The sequence below is a fragment of the Abramis brama genome (assembly GCF_963993115.1).
Source record: "Abramis brama genome assembly, chromosome: 1".
Classification (NCBI taxonomy): domain Eukaryota; kingdom Metazoa; phylum Chordata; class Actinopteri; order Cypriniformes; family Leuciscidae; genus Abramis; species Abramis brama.
The window spans coordinates 24,199,342-24,214,775 of record NC_139963.1 but is presented as its reverse complement, the minus strand read 5'-3'; the positions used below and the strand labels follow the sequence as shown (position 1 = coordinate 24,214,775).

Sequence of the window (15,434 nt, the reverse complement as noted above, 5' to 3'; positions counted from 1 at the left end):
CGTGGTCTGACAGAAAACAGATTTAAAACACATTATATCCTTCACAGAACTTCTCACGTGTTATTCAAGATTTTTCCCTCCATTTCCACAAAGTGTGTTTTTTTTTTAGCACTCTGCAGTCCATTATTAGCTGTAAAAATGTCACTTTCATTGCCACATTGTCATCAAGATGCTCAAATCTGCATCCTTCAGCACCAAGCCTTCACCTTTTCACTCCGGTTCATCTCTTTCTTTTTGCCTCCACTTCACATCTCTGCAAAATCTCTTAGTGTCCATCTCTTCACATTAAAAAGGCAAATTTTATTTGTCTCTTCTTGTTCTTCCCTAAACCACTCTATTTCCCCTATATGAATCACTCCTGTCATGCGTCATGCAGCTTATAGTGCAAGTGACCCTGAGCTGAATCAAAGCTTCACACAAAACAAAATACATGTGCATTATACAAAAAATACAAAGTACAAAATAGGTCTGCCAAGCCTTTTACCCACCACATGTTTCTTACCTATTGGTGAGGAGGCAGAGATATGGCATCACGTGGCAACCGTTTCTCACTCTCTCCGTCAGAAGTTTTCAGCCTCGCGGATTATGCGGCGTGCCTCTATGCGTTTGATTTACTGTAAAGTTATGTGTCCAGAAAGAGATCTGAGAAAAGAGGCAGAAGAGCATGGTGTGAAGTCAGAAAAAATGTCACAGAACGAGAGTACAGCTAAATGGAACTATAACAAAACTGAAACCACAGAATTTTAACATTTCTTAAATCAAACATAAAAAATATAATGCTATTATATGTTGTTACAAAAAATACTTTTTATATAAGTTATATAGAGAAAATATACACAAACATACATACATAATTAAGCAAGCACTGTATCATTCCAATTAAAAATGTTATGTGCAATTTGGATGCAAACCAAAAGACAAGACTATTCATAAATTAAGTCTGCAAAAACAGCTGCAGTTCACTTAACTGTAATTAAGTAGTATTATATAACAGAATCAAAATACAATCTATAATAATAACCTTCTTGACTGAGTACAAACTGTTTACATGTTTTTCTCCATCATGAAATCAGCCCACAGCAATGGTAAAAAATAAAAAAAATAAAAAAAAGGTCTTCACAAAGCGCTGGACAGTCAGGTATTAAGGAGGAGGAACCGCTCAAGGAGAGTTGATCAGTCTGAAGCCCTGAAGGACTCAGACCAGTTCAGAAATCAATCCCATCATCCCCTAGACATGACTTCAAACACAATCTGGGCTCTAACTGCTCTACACTTCCAGGGAAGCCCAAATTTCCTCAGCTTAACGCCATTATCATCTAAAAAACCTGCTCACGGCAGTACTGAGGGCTGGATTCACTATCCCGTCAACTAGAAGAATGTGTGTGTCCGGTCTAGTACAGCAGGTGTAGGTGTAAAGTGAGAGATTATTGGTCACATGACGCACTCACTGAATGACTGATGACTGAATTAAGCCCCTTTCAGACGACTCATGTGATTGAACTCCAACGCATTGGAGCAAAGCATCAACTGCGGCAGGATGGGTCCAGGTAAGGGGGTGAGGTCCGGCAGCTGCACGACCTCCCCTCTGTCTGGTCCGGGGCGCGAGGGGTAGGGCTGAGCGGTATACTGAGTTTGTACGATATAACTTTTTTTTATAAACTATATGGAATGAGGCAATTCCATTTATATTGATCTATAGTACTTTGCAAGTGCATCTGAAGAATAACAGAGGACCAGGGAAGGTGCATAATCCAAAACATGAGCCATGCTTTATATTAAGGGCTTCAAAATAACTGGCGAGATATAGTTAACACGTAGGGCCTATAGTTTTAAGTGGCTTGCCCTGTCAAATGCTCTGAGATACATGTGTGCTGACAGACACTTGCACTGTTTAATCCGTTTGAGATGTGGTGCTTTCCTCAGTGCACAACTTACATTTCAAAGGTTTATTCTCCATCTGTATTCTGTAAACGTTAGAAAGTCATGCAAATATTTCCATTTTGCTGTCAGGAGAGGATGCACGTACTGCAAGCGAATCTCTGCTAAAATTCACAGACTTCCATGAACGAGCGCTGTCGCACGGATGCACACCAAACAGATGGAATGCAATAATCCTTACTAAAATGTATATTGCTAAAATATCTGTTGTTGGACAATACATTTGCCATGTAGAATTTTAAACCTACAAGTGTATTTTTATGAAAGTGACTATTACAATGGGGTAATCTTAGGCTAATATTAGTCTGTGCTTTTGTTTTTTTGTTTTCATTTTTAGTTAAGTGAATTTAAAAATAAACTCATTTTTGTTTTTAGATTGTAATGTTACAATGTTAGAATGAACATTGTCTGTAGGACATCATTTGGCAGGATGTGAAATAACTTAAAATAATTAATGTTTTAAATTAAATACAGATTTTTTTTATCCAAATAGAAAAACTTAGAAAATACTGAGATGTATACCGTACATAGCCATTCAACCCAAAAAAACAGAGATATGATTTTTTTTGGCCATATCGCCCCAGCCCTAGCGAGGCGCGATGGATTCTCCTCAACAGCTCATTTTCCCTGAGGTCGCGGCGCATGAGGGAACGGCGGCCCGGCATCCTAGCCCGTTGGCGCAAACATGTGCTTCCCATCCAGACCACGGGTCCGGCGACTCAGCCCATATGGCTGTGCGGGAATCCCTCATACTCCCCTTCCTGGACCCACAAAGACACCAGTGTGCACGCACCTGGGAAGACACCGGTCTCTCGAGGACATGCGCGCTCGGCATTTAACAGCGGCGGTGACGGGGCTCCATTTGATTCAGGTGTGCCTCATCACCCGCCGCCAAGTCCTGGTTGTTACTGCGCCCTACCTCTCTTTTTCACCCACTCCTGTTGGGAACCTGGAGAAGGGCGACGATTAAAGGGGCGAGGTGGTGACAATAAGGGGAGACAGTCGTTCCATCACAAAATATATTCATTTAATCCGTTTCAAAATGAAATTATTCCTTACAATTTCATTTATCTTTCATTGATAGTTCACCTATATATGAAAATTGGAAACACTTGTCATTCCAAACCTGTATGACTCTTCTGTGGATCAAAAAAAAAAAAGTTTTGAAGAATGTTCACTCCGTTCTTTTCTATATAAATAAATGTGAATGGAAAAGATGCTGTGGAGCACACAAAAAAATACTTGTGTGTTATATTCCAAGTCTTCCACATTTTATTCTTCATGAAAGATATAACATGAATAACATGAGGGTGAATAAATGGTGACATTTTCAGTTTTAGAGGGGCCACTATGACTTTCAAATATGATGCCATAAAACTGTCAGTTGTCCTTCCCATAACAAAGTGAACACATTTGATGGGAAGAAGCAGAAAAGGCATTTTAAACCTGTGCAGCCGTAATACGCTTCACAGGATTCTCACCTCTGCGCTCTAATTGAAGAACATTATTATGCCATCTAATGAGCTTTAGAAAGTCAATTCCTTGAATAGCACAATAATAATTAAAATTGATACTCAGCCTGAGAGCATCTATTCAGCACTGCATGAATCACAATACTATTGATTTTCACACCTTTACTGCAAAGAGAAGAAAAAAGAATAAAGTCCCTTCATCTGATGATGGATAGATAGAGATAAAGAATAGTTTCCTGATGTCCTTCTCACAAACTGCACATAAACAGATGTTCTCAAAGCACACACTTCCTTGTTGAGAAAGCAAAAAATAAAAAATAAAAAAAATATATAAATATATAAATTATATATATATATATATATATATATATATATATATATATATTATATATATTATATATATATATATATATATATATATATATATATATATATATATATATATATATATATATATACAAATATTCCAAACATGGAGGCATATAAAAACTGAAAGTAGATTCATGTTAAAAGCCAATTCAGGTTTACACATCACATGCAGCTTAATCAATATTAGACCCAACAATTGAATAAAATAATCGCCAAAAGGTGCTTCAGTAGTTAAAGAATGAATGTGAGCACAAGAGATGAGAGTGAGAGAGATGAAGTGAGAGAGTGAAAGAGACAGATGATCAACTCAGCACCGGACGGCAATCTACTGCTAGGAGAGATGGAAAGACAGAGAACCGGCGATAAAAAGAGAAGTAGAAAAGACAGAAGAGAAACAAAGTGAAAGAGTGAGCTGAATAAAAATGGAAGCATAAAAAAGAAAGTGACGAAATGCATGTAAGAACGGTTTTAAACATCCTGCATCGACATTAGATTTCCTTTGATAACAGCCATAAATTATAAAACGGTTATCAGGGTGGGCCATTAAAGGAATAAGCAGAGTTCAAAATTTTGGAGTGAATTATTCCTTAAAGAACCATTACAAGATATCAAATTTATATGAGAAGGGTGACCTCATTCAAATGCTAATTTAAATGGAACAACAAACCCCAAAGTACTCATTTGTATTCAGTCTGGCAATTATTTTTAGGTTACAGCTGATAACTGACAAATGCCGATATAGTAAATCTATATTAATTTTAAATATTCCATTAGACATCCATTATAGAAAATATACACTACCATTCAAAAGTATAGGGTGATTTTAATAATAAGATTTTATTTTTTAAAAGAAATTAATACTTTTATTTAGTAAAGATGCAAATTGATTAAAATGAAATCAAAGTAATGGTAAAAACATTCAAAGCACAAATATTATTGCGATTTACCCAGCCCTAATCGTTACATGCGCAAGGCAAATGACTCGGTGCTCTTAAAGGGAAAGTGCTCATCATTAGTCTCTGACGCAGCTCACATTGTAAACACAGCGCAGTTGTTCCAGGTTCTACATCAGAAAGCCGGTTCAGTATTGGCTGGCTACTGCGTCAGCATCACACGCATGCGTCGGAGACTGACACGGAAGAGAAGAAATTGTTGAATAAAGTCGTTATTTTTGTTTTTTGCACACAAAAAGTACTCGTCGTGTCATTAAATTGAGGTTGAACAACTGTAGTCGCAGGACTATTTTAACGATGTCTTTCCTACCTTTCTTGGCCTTGAGTGGTCATGATGCTGCAGTCTATAGGGGGTCAGAAAGCTCTTGGATTTCATCAAAGATATCTTAATTTGTGTTCCAAAGATGAACAAAGGTCTTAAAGGTTTGGAACTACATGAGGGTGAGTAATGACAGAACTTTAATTTTTGGGTGAACTAACCCTTTAAATATTTGCCATAATCTATCACTTTTCGTTTTAAGTTAGGAATGCTGATATACAGGGCTACTGTGTCAAGTAAAAACAGAAATAAATACTATACATTTGTGAAAAAAAAAAAAATTATATATTTATATATATATATAGTGTATATAATAGATCATATATATATATATATATATATATATATATATATATATATATATATATATATATATATGATCTATTATATACACTATATATATATATATATATATATATATATGATCTATTATATACACTCTATATATATATATATATATATATATATATATATATATATATATATATATATATGATCTATTATATACACATACACATATATATATATATACACATATATATATATATATATATATATATATATATATATATATGTATGATCTATTATATACACATACACATATATATATATATACACATATACACATATACACATATACACATATACACATATACACATACATACATATATATATATATATATATGTTACCGGCAAAGTGTGAAATCCCGGTATTGTATAGAATGCCTAGGCAATGTATAGAATTCCTGATGTTTTTTGCAAAAAATACATTACCTAATTCTATACATTACCTAGGCATTCTATAGAATGCCGGATTACACACTTTGCCGGTAACATATCAGATTACTTGAAGAATACCCATCACATCATAATTATGACTTGAGAAAGGGAACATCTAAAGGCCCGGGTATTCTTCATTTTCCACGTTCCGCTCCGTCTCGCGTAGAGTCGTGTTCGCACAGCTTTCAAAGTATACTCAAAAACGGATAAACATGGATGGACGAGTTCGACACATTGGCAGTACAATTACCTTTTTAAACTCTACCAGTCAGAAGGCAGCACTGAGTCATGTCATTTACAGTACATTCAGTCGGAAGGATTGAAGAAACGTAGCGGATCCCCCATTCATTGCATGCAAAGTTTAAAACAAGAACCCAAATAAAAAGGATGGAGAAGGATATGCTGCTTTGTATCACTCTTTCCACACTCTTCTTCAACTACTGCACAGAACAATTTGAAGGTAGCATAGCATTAGGCAGTGAGAGGTACAGGTGTGTTCTTCAGAGTGAAGCTGTAGTGTGTAAAAACATCAGAAGAGAGAATAAGTGTCAACATGAAGAGCGCTGCTGTCAGCTGGAGGACTGAAAGACACGCTCACACAGGTATACAGAAGATAAATGCTTACCCTTCACAATTTAACTGAAGACATTCAAGGGCAGCAAGTCATGATCAGACGCTCTCAGCCAAAAGTGCTTCACTTTTCTTCCAGTCCTCTCGCTAGCCAACCACATTCCTCATTTTGAATGCTTTTATCCGCACCTTTGAAAGTGCCTTTCATAACTCTGTCTATATACCATCTGTGTGGACTGGTGTGAAGAAATACATTCTGAATTTACACATTCGCTTTCTATCCAACAAAGGCAATATTTTAATTTAAAAGTAATGCATTTTAATGTGGGAGGGACTATGAATCATTCAGCTGAACTTTAGCTTTGACTGCAGTTAACTTAATATTTTATTTTTAACATTTTAATTTTCTCACTAATGATTTTTAGAATAAAATAATTGCCAGACCACCTGCTGAAGACCCCCACTTTATGTGCAGCACTACCGCTCATAAAAATATTCATATACTTGTTTTGGTGGCCTAATGACAGTAATAGATCACGTGTGTGTGTGTCGCCACATGGAGTTCTAGAGATGAGAAAACTTCCAGGAGCATTAAAGGGGGGGAATACTATTCACATATGCACATTGGGCGACTGAATTGTTTTCCAATTGGGTATGCCTAATTCATTTCCACTTGGCCACATGAAAAGTGTCTCTTCAAAGCCAAAATGATTATGATGTACTGTTCCCATTCTACATGCAAATATAACAGTTAATTTCCATGATGATCCTTATGCTATGCAGCAAAATATATGGGATATGGCTGGGCATATATGGGTCAATGATATCTTGACACAGTCTGTGAGTAATTGAGAATCATCTCTTTCCTTATAATATATATTTTATATGTATATATTCCATGTTGGTTAGACTCATAGACAGTATAAAAACTGGACACAGCGACCCCACTGGATTCAACGGAGACAAGTGAAGTCATTTAGAAGCTCTCACTTCCTGATGGCTGAGCGTACTGCGCAGACTCAAACTGAGCTTGACGACGTAGATGTGACGTGACCAACCCGTCTGTCTTCTAGTAGCTGTGCCAAGAGAAATCAGAATCATCCCCTTCTGAAACTTGCAGAGACGGAGAGCGTGAGTAGGAGGTGTCCATGAGCTAGGAGCAGGAGCAACTTTTGCTAAGTATTCTGATTAATTATTTTGTCATTTTGCCTCCACGTCCCCCCGATTGCCCGCGAGCTTCTCCTCCTGTCCATACGGTAATTTCTCTGCTGTGCGACAGAGTCGCGTGGTTATGACGCAATCGTTAGCCTATTTTTACAAAAATTGCTTCTACGGGGCCATAACGTAAGATACAAGGTAATGGAGCCTTTTATACATTTTCGTGTTTCTTTAGAAATAAATAATGGACAAATGGAGTCTTTAAACGCCTCAGATGTAAAGTTATTCACTGTCAAAGTGACGCCAAAATGAATGGCAGTCAATGGAATGCTAACAGCAGGTGATGGTCCGCTAATCAATGGCGGCGCCCGGGGAAGCTTCAATATTTTATGAAACCCTGCCCCCCTGGTTAGACTACATAACTTTTTTCAAATGTTAATAAGCGATGTGGTTTAAAAAAAATTATAAAAAAAAAAAAAAATTCTAATAAGTAATAAAACATAACACCAAAGTTGACACTGACCCATTTACCAAGTGTGGTTTGCCATATTTATTATAATTTTAGCCGTAACATTTTTGGAAAACAAGGCACCACATGCTTGATTGTTGATTCTTGTGCACATTTGAAGGGAAAAAAAAAAAATGCAAGAAGGGTAGACTCGATAAGTCAAAATTACACCACTCTACCCACAACAATGAAAACATTATTCTTAATTTGATTTGTTTTATTAACATGCTCAAACAGTCTACATTCTGAGTAAACGAAACGACAATGAATAGAACACATTTTCTGCAGATGACAAGAGAGATGAAAAGAGAGAAGCACTGAACTGAAAGAAAGAACAAAGATGTCACCAGAAGAAGAAGAGAGGACTTTCTTGGACATCTGAAGAGGGTCAGAAGCAGATGAATGAAGATAAAACTGTTCGGTTGAATGAGTGATAAAGACTTTGACACTAACTTAAATTACTGATAATTGATTCTGCTCCTAAGATGGTGATACAAAGCGCTATCAGTGGCATCAGCGTGTATGTGTGTGTGGCTGTCAGGAGGTATTCTGAGCAGATCTATAAAGCATCTCGACATCATACCTGATGAGAATGGCATCAGAGCCCTCAGAGACACGCATTGCTTTGATCAGAAGTGCAGCTCTCTAAACCAGCAGACACGTTGCTGAGACTAGACCCAGGCCACCCGTTTGGATGGACAGCACAGAGACAGAGTGAGATGAAGGAGATCAAACATGTCCGCTCTGAGTGGTCCCTCTCACTGATGAACAGATGAGACTGAAAGAATGTCCTTTCAGCCACTGGCACGTACACAAACATACACTCATCTCAAGCATGGGTGATATTCAAACCCACCAGAAATTTTTGAAGCAAGTGGTGCATTTCCAATCATCACTTCCACTGGTAATCCTAAACTTTGCTTTGATTCAGTCAGAAGTAATGTTGACAAGCTCTTTAAAAGTACACTTCATGATTCCCAAATTTGCACCAGCTTTATAAAGTCACTCATTCCTGAAGAGAATAAGTTTTTTATAGGGACATCCCGATCAGGTTTTTTGTGCCGATCAGAGTAATTGAATATTGAGTATCTGCCGATACAGAAACTCGATCCGATACTTGTATTTTCCTAGTGCTTGGTACATTACAGTTATTCAAATCAATCCAATGTATACAGGGACATACAGAGGGTTTCTCAGGGGCTCAAATATATTTAAAAAATAAAGGGGGGGGGGGGCATCTATCACTACGGAGTAGGAATGTGACTGAGGAAATTTTCCCACCGGTTAATCGAAGTATTACATTTTACTTCTAAAGCGCTAATTCGGGGGTGGCAATTGCTTGAATGGTGGGTTCATTATTATTCTTAATGAAAAAAACAACTAGAAAAACAAACAACCCATTGCAGGTTCCCTATTAGCATTGCTTTTAGGGCTGCATGATTAATCGCAATTAACATGAAATCGCGCATAAAACCATTTTGGCTTATTGCGATAATGAAATCGCAAAGGCTGCGATTATTTTTTTATGCGCAGCTTGTCAGTGGAGCACGGCTCTGTGATCAGTAGTAAATGCTGCTCTATCTCTGAAAGCACGGCGAGTTTGAGTCACTTATAAAGAGCATTTGAAGTAGTAACACGTGTCAAACATCTTTCCAAATATAAGCATTTATGAACCTCTTACACGGAATAAGGCACACAACACATTTCATAGTATTCTACACAGTGATAACGACTATGTCGATTTAGCATTTAAGTATAAATATACTTTATTAACATGAAAATACCTGAGAAGGCTTGAAGAACTCAGATAAACCATATATTGTCATAGTCGTGTGTTTATTAGACATGTTTAATTAAAGTGTTTCAATCTGTTTAATCAGCTACAGCGATAGTATGATGCTCATAGGCATTTCCTGAAATGACATAATTCTGCGGGGCATATTTGGATATTTCTGCGTGAGAGCACCCTCTGGATTTCAGATGGAGCAGCATTTACACCTGATCACAGAGCCGTGCTGCACTGACAAGCTGCGCATAAATAAAACGCAGCCTTTGCCAAATCGGTACGGTTTAATTTTGATGCAGCCCTAATTGGGTTTAAATCCAAAATATTGCCAAATATGCGCTTTTACATTTCGCTTTGAAACCAAATCTTCCACCATCGATTTGATCAGCTCCTTGATGTCGTGATAAATGAAATCTGACTCCTGCAGCTGATCTGCGCTGCGACTCCTGTTCAGCTCACGCTGCAGACACGTTCAGATTTTAATTGTAGTGTCTGTTCTCTAACTGAACTAAATGATTTTATTACTATATAAAAACAAATCATTGTAAACAGACTGTGTGGTCACAATTATGAATATGGGACTACTGATCTATCTGATATTAAAATATCTTGTATTTTTTTTTTATGTACAATAATAACAGAATAATTGCAACAAAAAGAAAAAAAGTGGAGGTAAGGTTAGAAAGCATGAAGCTTACAGAATCAGAATCCCAGTCAGTCAAGTAGGCCTAAGTCCAAAGCAAAATGCAACCCAACGGGTTATGGCAATGACACCTTGGATAGTGTGCAAACCTAAAATAAACAGTAAATAAATGATTTGAGTGATGTGTACCAAAAGTGCGCATTAAATATGCGAAACACGGAAGCTCGAACGCGAGCGGTGTGCTAGAACAGACCTCATTGGTTCTCACACGTCACAAACGCATAGAGCTTCTTTTCCTTTTAATGTCAGTTGGCAAACCCACTTGAAGGTGCATACTGCCACCTACTGCATCACAGCCGAGTGAAATACAGGATCGGGCTTAGGATAACCGATAGATCGATCATAAATGCTTAATTAGCCCCATACCAATCCTTGCGATCGGCTCAGGACATCCCTACTTTTTTGTGAGCTTGGAATAAACGCCTTAATTCAATTCAAACAATTTAGACTGCAAGGTCCACAAATTATTATAATGAAGCCCAAACAAACTATTAAGTGCTTCAAAATATGGATTTCACTGCACTTGCCTTCCATAACTCTATGAGATGCTGCACTAAATAGACACATGTTTGGAGTTTGTTCATCTCTCTCACACATGTGAAACAAACCTAAGTCAGACACACACACTCTGTTTGGCTGTTGGGTGGCAAAGCTTTGAGATCAAAGGTTTTACAGATGGCTTAACGAGCAGTTAGACACAACAGCAGGAGACAGAGAAAGAGAAAAAAAGTGAGGAGGAGAGACGGGTATTTAGACAAGTAAAGTCACGGAGAGAAAGAGTGAGAGAAGTTGACATGCAGAGAGAGAGAGAGAGGGAGAGAGAGACAGGAGACAGACAGTTGGTTAAAAAAACATTTGAAAATGAGTTCGGCTATAACTTGCACAATAACAGTGTCTCGCTTTCTACTGAATACAACTTTCAGTGTAAAACAGCCTCAACCTAACAGATTTTTCATTTAATAAAATGCCAGCCATACAACAGGAAAAAAAGAGAAAAAAACACACATCACAAACATGTAACCAATCCAAGGCAGGGCTTTCTCGATGTTCAAAGCACTGATTTTCAGAAGGCAGCTGTCTGACTCGGAGATGGCGAACGGGAACATGGTTTGTGTAACATTAGCAACACATTATTAGCTGTTTGATAACGTAGTCCAGCAAAAGGCTAATCATATCAATTACTGTAATGTTTCTGACATTGTAGAGAGTGATACATAAAATGCATTACCATTCTGACACATTGACTAGTAGTAGATGACCCTGTATAATTTGCTCTTCCTCTTCTGAATCAGTTTCTGGTTCAAACATATATGGCTGAATTAAACCAGTAGTTCCACTTGCCGTTGTGTAGCGTTTACTACAGTAATGTTGACAGAGTGGATCAGGTATTCCAAGCTGGTGTAATTGAGTGGAGGCGGGGCTAATTTGCATATTCATTAATATTGGTTATATACACACATAAGCCGCATTTCCACCACAGGAACTTTCCCCAGAAACTAGGGACTTCGGGGTGGTACTCTGTGCGTTTACACCGCAGGAACCAGGGTCTAAATGAAGTTCTGAGTAAATATTTCCCCCTCCGAAAGTCCCCTCCAGCAGGAACTGTAAAGTCGCGCACAGTCCAACGTCACCGGACTATTTGCCTAATCTTCACGGTACTTTAGATTGTGGGGAAACCCAGACAGCCACAAGTCTAGGGGGAAAAAGTCCCAGGGAAAAAAAATCCTGGGACAAATTGTTCAGGGTAATTTTGTTGGAAACGCGGCTATATATTGATCTACGCAGGACACGAATGCTTGTCAAATTGATGCATTTGAACTTTTATATAAAATAGCATTATTCTGCTGTCAGCACCTTCATTCAGTTTCACAGGAATCCTGATCTACATGCTGCAAACAGCCCTGCCTCATGAATATTCATTAAACTCATTACCACACAAAGTGAGGAAACAAACCAGATGTGAGTGAGTGAGTGAGTGAGTGAGTGTGTGTGAGACACACAACTTTTTCTGCCCCAAAACATTCTACTAATGCAAACATTGAGCACAATATAAGGCATGTCTGAATCCATACTGTCTAAAATGCCTCCATCTGGATGATTTGTTAATGCAGCACAGACGTATGATGTGTGTGTGTGTGTGTGTGGGTCAGCTGTTCACTGAAAAAAAAAAAAAAAGATTAAAAAAGGTGTCTTGTGATATTGGTAAAAATGGTGTTGTTATATTTGTGAGCAAGGAGTTTTCTGAAATGTATACATATAAGCCACGTGTATGGCAGGTTGCCGATACAGAACTCAGACATTGTAATTTCTCTTCGTGATATAACTCAGTTGTTTGACAGGACTCGGGTCTCTCTCCTGCTATGTTTTCGTTTTCCTTTTTCACGTGATTGCACTGAGCAATAGCGCTTAGAACTTAAAATGAGTGTATGTCGTTTCTGCTACTACACTAGTGGACCCAGCGGAATTACAAAAATAAAGCAACATTGCAAACTCTTCTGTCCGATTGATTATTGGATACCCCTTTAGCCTCAGCCCTGTTGTTGGCTCGGGACTCGACTGCCCGACTGTTTAAAAGTTGATTTTCAATAAATGCATTGTTGATTTGAATTCTTCGCTTCTGGGTCCTCTCTTTTGCAGAACCTGGCAGGGCTTACTATATACTGTAAGCCACCTTGCCATACCCAAGTGCTAAATGTATTATAAATAAAATGCATCAACATATAAATTATTAAATTAGTTGTAAATTAAATATCTTTAAATACTAATACAAAAAGAAAATAATACATTGACTTGGGTATATAGGCCTCGCAATATAACGCTCACGCAAAAACTGTCATTCTGACTGTCTGACGACCTGAGCACAACAGAGATAAATAGGCACATACTCTTCTGAGGTTTATACTGTAGCCTTGTGTAATTAAAATGTGTAAATAAAACAATATCAAGGTGAGTAAATAATTACTGAATTTCCATTTTTGTGTGAACTGTCCCAAAGACGTAGGCCTATAGTGGCTTTTAAACCAACCGAATTCACTAATTTATGATATTCACCTTTTTTTTGTAGAAGCATAAGGGAATTTTTATTCATTCATATAGCTGCCTGTTACCAGGTTATTTCCAAATATGTGATTTTTTTTTAGGTTTTTAGATCGGTTGCTGCTGTTGGTTAATGTTGTAACTGCAGTTTTGTCTAGTACTTATCTGTCGTTTTTGACTTACTTGAATTTATATTTTCACGTAATATTGTTAGATTAAATAACGTCATTTGAACTTGCCATACCATGACTTTTAGTGAATTGGTGCCACTGAGGGATGGTCCATCTTTTTATTTTTTTCTCCCAAATTAAGCCAGTTGAAAAACATTGGATGATGCAAATTATTCCAGCCCACCCACACTTTTAGAGGCCCACCCATCATCTACTTTCTGCCTCCGCCACTGCCTGTATCGATATCATGTGATACTGTTCTAAACTGTTAATAAAAAAAAGAAATATCCAATTCTAATTTACACCATCATCTTGTCTCACACATACACAGAAAACAGAAGGTACAAGCTTTTGAAATACTAAATAAATGTTTAAAAGGACATGAGAAACAAAATATTCCTTCATCTGTGGAAATAAATCAGATAAATCAGATCAACTGAGCCACTTTTTGAAAGTTCATCTATTCATCATTCATGGGAAACTTCGGTCCTGGAGGGCCACAGTCCTGCAGAGTTTAGTTCCACCACTAATCAAACACACCTGCTTTTAATTTTCCAGCAATCCTGAAGAGTTGCAAGTTCAGGCCCGGAGTAGCCATCGGCAGAACCTGAAGAATTCCCAGTGGGCCACTCATAACATACCACTTCGACATAAAAAGTAGTTTCACATGGGAGGTGGAAAGCACAAATCTGTAGTTCATTTTCAATGAGAGACACACTGAAAGCGGCAAATTGCAGGCCGTTCTAGAGACAAAGATGGTGTGCAAGTGGTGCTCCCCACATTTGCCCATGCACAGCTCTTTGAAAATTATAAATATTATACGGTGTAGGGCTCCATATCGAGTTTGATACTTTTTAGGCACAACCAAATTGCCTCAATACCACCGAGTATCAAAAAAATCTCTTGTCGCTCGGCACCGATTTTCGATACCTAAGGGGTAAATCTCGTTAACGTCAGTGAGCCAATAAGCATGCAGCATGATTGGCTGTGGCGAGGCATCAAGGAAAAACACTAGTTTACGCCGGTTACACCCAGAGACGTGGCTCGCGTGAGGCTGTAGTGTGCAAGCGTCCCAACCCCCATAGATGTGAAAGATGGGGAAAAGATCAAAAGTGTGGCTACATTTCACCAGGCTCGATGCCAACAGCCCGCAATGCAATATTTGCGACAAGATAATTACTGTCAAGACTGGCAATGCGACAAATCTGATGAAGTACTTGACAGTGCATGGAATAAACTTAAGAGCAGAAAGTTGCTCCGTCTTCAACTGCAAGAAGAACTGGAGTGCGTCACAAATAAAACGAAATTAGGCGTATAGTAGTGAGTAAACCGAGATCAGAAGTGGACAAAAGAAATGGATTAAAACACCAGGTGTAAACGTCTCCCTCATCTACTTGTGATCCCATCAACCAAAACGCATCTTAATAGCAGGTGTAAACGGGGCCAAAGAGTGAATCCGCATACAGTAGGCCTATCTAACATAAACAGAAGAGATAATAGTTGTAAAATAAAAGTTTAGGTGCTAGGTTTATTCACAGCATGTTCTTTCAAAGTTTTTAAAAAAGTTAGTAAATGAGTGAACAAATTTGTGAGGCAGTCAATCCTCCCTTCCAAAAAAAAAAAAAAAAAAAGCCATCAAGACAATATCAAGGTTTTTATACAGTGGTATAA

General features: G+C 37.8%; 1 protein-coding gene across 1 annotated transcript in view; it reads right to left on the bottom strand.

The window, feature by feature from the left end:
- Positions 1 to 15,434, bottom strand: part of spop (speckle type BTB/POZ protein) — a 79,289-nt gene that overhangs the window by 56,650 nt on the left and 7,205 nt on the right. The window contains exon 2 of the mRNA XM_084110386.1: positions 503 to 642. The gene's annotated coding sequence lies outside the window, so the exon portion shown is untranslated. The remainder of the gene's footprint in view (positions 1 to 502; positions 643 to 15,434) is intronic.